Source organism: Dendrobium catenatum, unplaced genomic scaffold, assembly GCF_001605985.2.
Source record: "Dendrobium catenatum unplaced genomic scaffold, ASM160598v2 original_scaffold_36778, whole genome shotgun sequence".
Classification (NCBI taxonomy): Eukaryota; Viridiplantae; Streptophyta; class Magnoliopsida; order Asparagales; family Orchidaceae; genus Dendrobium; species Dendrobium catenatum.
The window spans coordinates 395,041-401,040 of NW_021355236.1; positions in this window are offsets into that span (position 1 = coordinate 395,041).

The following is a 6,000-nucleotide window of genomic DNA, read 5'->3' on the forward strand; positions in this document are numbered from 1 at the left end:
GGAGCGAGTTTTGGAGCATAGGTTGCGGCGTGATACTAATGTTTCTCAAAATCAATTTGGATTTATGCCGGGTAGGTCGACTATGGAAGCCATACATTTATTCAGAGGTTTGATGGAAAAATATAGAGGAAATAAGGAGGATCTACATATGATATTTATTGATTTAGAAAAAGCATATGATAAAGTTCCAAGAGAAGTGCTATGGAGAGTTCTTGAAAAGAAATGAGTCAATAATGCTTATATTCAAATCATTAAAGATATGTATGCAAGAGCTATTCTTGTGTTCAAACACAAGGTGGATTGACCAAGTATTTCCCTATTTCGGTTGGGTTACATCAAGGATCAGCCTTAAGCCCATATCTTTTTGCTTTAGTCTTGGATGTTCTCATTAGACATTTGCAAGAGGATGTACCTTGGTGTATGCTTTTTGCTGATGATATTCTTCTTGTTGATAAGACTAGAGAGGGAGTTGAAGGTAAACTTGAATTATGGAGGTCAACCTTAGAGTCTAAAGGTTTTCGCTTGAGTAGATCTGAAATGGAATATTTGGAGTGTAATTTTAGTAGTAATAGACCTAGTGAGGGGATTGGGACTTTGGGCGATCAAGTCATTAATAAGAGTACACGTTTTAGATATCTTGGATCAATTGTTCAGAGTGATGGTGAAATAGATGGGGAAATTATCAGCAGAATTCAAGTTTGATGGTTGAAGTGGAGGAATGCATCGGGCTTGTTATGTGATAGAAATGTACCCCTCAAACATAAGGGAAAATTTTATAAGATGGTAGTGAGGCCTGCAATGCTTTATGGTGCTGAATGTTGGCCATTAAAAGAGAAGCATAATACTAAGTTAAGTGTGGCAGAGATGAGAATACTCAGCTGGATGAGTGGCTTTACCCTTAGAGATAGGATACGAAATGAGCATATACGTGAAAAGGTTGGAGTAGCTCCAGTAGAGATAAGATTAGAGAGAGTCGCCTTAGATGGTTTGGTCACATAAAACGGCGGCCTTTCGATGACCCAGTTAGGAGAGTAGAGGTATTAGATTTGACTTATGTTAAGAAAGGTAGGGGTAGACCTAAAAAGACTTGGTTAGAAAATATTAGGAATGACCTTTCTTTATTAGGTTTAAATGAGAATTTGACTTTTAATAGGACACAATGGAGAAAAAGGATTCATGTATCCGACCCCACGTAGTGGGATAAAGGCTTGATGTTGTTGTTGTTGTTGTTGTTTCTTCTGAGTTAGATTTAGAAATTCCTAAAAAATTATATAAATACAGAAACCGAGTTTAGTTTCTCTGGTTTCCTTTAAAATCTTACAATCAAAATTTATCTTTCTGGTTTATTTGAAATCAAAATTCCAATTCTGCTTATTTCTGAATTTTGATATTCTTATGCTACTTTTCATAATAAAAATTTTGAGCTACTCATTTAAAAAAATTGGCCTCCATACCCATTTATTCATCTGCACGCGTTTGTCCGCTTTTTTTTTTGGAAAAATATCATTCCAAAAAATGAAAATTACAAAAGATTACAAATGATATGTAAGAAAAAATTTACAACATCAAACTAGAACCTAAACAAAGTAATAACAAACTCCTAAAAAGGATAAAATAAGAATAGACACTAAAAACCCAAAAGAGATGAGAAAACCCTAGCAAAAATAACCAAACTTCTCATAAAAAAGAAAACAAGGAAGGGTAACACAACCTCCAAAATGAGCCACCAGCTAGGAGCAACCTCCACAGAAATACAAAACTCCAAACCACAACCAAGATGCAATCCTTAACAGTTTCTAAAGGAACCACCAGTAGGAGAAGCCAAGACTATACATAGAACCATCTACAACCAAATCATAGTCTTTGACAACCTCCAAAAAGAGAAGCGAACCCCCATCAGCAAAAACCCAACTCCCCTAAATCAGATAGAAAGGAAAATAATACATTCCAACCCAAAAATAAGTGAAAGCGCTCAAGTTCAGCAACAAGATCCCAAGAAAAACTCCAAAATCCTAGATAACAGAAAGAAAAAAGTGAGAATAATAGAAAAAACTCCAACCACTAAGGAGACAACAAACCTCCATCAGCTAAGGACCGACCACCAAGGTTTTGAAGAAAAAACCTTGTTGCCAGTACTATCCAGACAAAATACTAATAATAGAGTGAAAATTTTCCATTGAGAACTCTTAGCAATAAGATTAGAATAGATAAGTCTACTCAAAGATTCAGTGTTAGAAAAATTAATCTCAAATCTCTCGGAATTAATCTCTTTCCAAATAAAGTAAATAGAACAACTAATAGATGATAAAAAAAATTCTTAACATGAGAATAGTAATGTAGAGAATATATAAAATCCAATAATTGCTCTACAGTAGGCCTGAATAGAAAAAAAATATTATGAGGAAAAAGTTTGAAATAATATTAAAAGAATAATCACACTAAAAAAATAGATGATTATGACTTTCAACAGCTTTCAAACAAAGGATAAAAGAAGTGAAGACATTAAGATTTTTCTGAACCAGGATGTCAGAAGTTTTAAGCCCCTTTAGCAATGCCATCCAAGCATAACAAGAAAATCTTAAAGTATATTTTTATGCCAAATCAACTTATACCAATCCACTTTAATAAAAGAATCATAGTATGCTCTATAAAACATTTTAAAGGAAGGATGTAAAACTCCTTTCTAGGAAATGTTCGAAGCTTGAGGTTCTATAATAATAACTTGAGATAAAACAGAACTAATATCTAAGCACTAAAGAGGCAAATTGCAGTAATTATTAGGATTCTAGTCCCCCTAACTTCGTATTAACAGAAACTGAACCCAAATTAATACTATCCGAAAGAGTAATTTCATGAACAATCCTCCACAAGCACCAAGGATCCCAAAATAAAGAGAGAGAAATATGCAAAAAAATATTAAATTGAATCTTAATATCTCTTGCAACTGAAGAGATATTCTTCCAAAACATAGAAATCGACTGCTGCCAAGGCTTCCAAAAAGAGAAATACTTATACTTAACCCAAATAGCCAAAGGACCAATGTCATTAATGATTCTTCAAATAAGAGAATAGTTGTAAGCAAAACTGAGAGCTTCAGGCTCAAAAATACCCAGCCCCCCAACATCTCTAGGCTTACAAATTTTATCCAAAGCAATGATATGAATCTTCCTACTAGTAGGATAACCAAGAAAAAGGAAATTATAGCACACTTTTCTAATGAATTTAAAACAATATTTAGGCAAGGCAATCCCCCTAATTTAATAAGAAATAACATTGGAAATAGTAAAGTTCAAGAATTGTACCCTCCCAACAAAAGAAAGTAATTTAGCTTTCCAACCAACCAACAAAATAGTAATCCTATTAAATAAAGGTTAAAAATAAGTAGCTTTGAACTTCTTACCAGAAAGGGGTAAACCCAAGTATTTTAAAGGATATGGAGTGATTCTAATGCCATGAATATAACTAATTGTAGATTCTAAATGATAATATTTAGAAATAATAAGAGAGATTTTACCAATATTAATAAATAAACCTGCGGCAGTTGAAAAATAAGCCAAGATATCATGAAGCTTTCTCCCATTCTCCATAGAAGCTTTCCCAAAAATAAGAACATCATCCGCATAGAGAAGATGAGAGATAAGATTATATCTAACCTTAATTCCCTCAAAACCATTATTATATGAACAATCATCCAAAATATTCGAAAGAGCATCAATAACAATACAAAAGAGATAACGAGATAGCATACAACCTTACATAAAACCCGAAGAAGAATTAAAAAATCCATGCCTAGAACCATTAAGAATAACAAAAAAATAAGCATCCTCAATGCATCCTTTAATCCATGAGATGAAGATATGTGGGATTCATTTTTGAATCTTCCTAGAGATTAAAAAATCTCTAGAGATTGTATCAAAAGCCTTATGAATATCAATTTTACACGAAAAACTTATCCCTAAAAGAGTAATTAAAATATCTTAGTAGTTCAACATCTAGAATGATATTACCCATAGATATCCTCTTCTTAATACAACTAGATTAGCTTTTTATGAATAATTAAAGGCATAAAACTCTGCATCTAATTAGCCAAAATTTTAGCCACAATTTTATAAAAAATATTACATAAAGACGTAGGACTAAAATAAGAGACATTTGTAAAATTATTCTTTTTGGTAATAAGAGAGATTGCATAAGCTTTAGCAGTTGTAGGCATAAAATCAGAATTGAAATAATAAATAATATCTTTGCACAAGGTAGGACCAATAATTTCCCAAGTAGTCTAAAAGAATTCAAAAGTATAACCGCTATAGCCAGAATTTTTAGTGCTATTAAAAAACCTTTTTTATTTCATCAACCAAAACCAGGAGAATCAAAGCATCTTTTAAACAGTCTGGGATAACATTACTAGCAGGAATATTGAAAGAAGTAGAATTAGCTTGAATAAGATAATTACATATATTTTTAAAATGATTCACAAAAGTATTAGCAATGCCAATAGGGTCCATAATAATCTTTTCAGAAGAAGAAATGCCAAGGATCTTATTCTAATTGTGCCTGCATCTAATTTTGGAATAAAGAAACCCTAAATTATCCTCTCCATAGGTCGTCCATTTTTGTTTAGCTCGCTGAGAAATCCAAGAAGACCAAAGAGAAAGATGATCTTTAAAAAGAGAATTCACATTAATAAGAGCTAAATTAAGATTCTAATTAAGCGGGTCCTTCTAAATAAGACTACATAAATCACTTTGCCACTTCTTAAGATTCTCAATAGAAGAAGAAATATGCTTAGAGGAAGCCCAATCTAGATATTTAGTTAGAGAATTAAGCAATCAAATCTAACCATAAAGGTTATTAATAAGATTACTAATAGGAGTTTTAGAAAAAAAAACCTCAATAAGCAAATCACAGAAAACATCTAATTTGCACCAATAATTTTTAAAAAGAAATCTATAATTAGTTGAAGAATATTTATTGCTACAAATAATAAGAGGAGAGTGATCAGAGAAAAGAAGATTATCAATAACATAATTAGATGAAGGATAAGCATTCAACAAAGAATTATTAACAAAAACATTATCCAATTTAATATGAATCAGGATATTACATTGTTGATTTAACTAAGTTTAAAATATTACCAATAGACGAAAGCTCCAAAAGCCCAGAATTAAAAATACAATGATTGAAAGCTCCCAAATTACTATAAGAAATAGTATTACCACCAGATTTTTCATTGATAAAGTCAAAAAAATTAAAATCACCTAGCAAAATCCATGATAAAGTCATATTAGACCCGAGATTAAGAATACCATTCCAAATATTAACTCTATCTGCATCCTTATTAGATGCATAGATAGTCGTAATATAAAAGGAATTAGAACCAAACTTGATAATCCCATGAATAAGCTAACTAGTAATAATGATAGAATTAAAAGGAATATAAGGAGCATTTCACTTTAACCAAATTCTACCAGTCGTAGAAAACCTAAAATTATTATAGCTACATTCTTACTGAAAAATTATGTGTTTAGTGTCAAACCAAGAATTACCAACAAGATCAATATTGACTTTAGCTTCAATAATGCGACAAAAATCAACCTTAAACTTTTTAATAAGGTCAACATAAGCTTAACTTTATCCAAAAAGTTAAAACCTCTCACATTCCAAGAAATAATATTAGAAAAAGACATTAATATTTAATATGAAAAGTAGAGGCTTTCCTTGCTGCTTTAGATCTAGTAGACTTACTAGTTGCAATAGGAGCTTTAAAACCATACTGATCCATAATAGAATTAATAGAGGAAGGAACCCCCTGTAAAGAAATGTTCACATCCTCAAATATATCATTATTTAGGGAATCCATCACCTGAAACTTATTATGAGAAAAAAAAATATCAATTAAAGATTTTTTCATAAAAAAAACTTTAGAATCACCCGAAATATTATTTAAATTGAGATTAGAAGTAATCTCATCATAAGGAAAATTTAAATTATGTAATGACT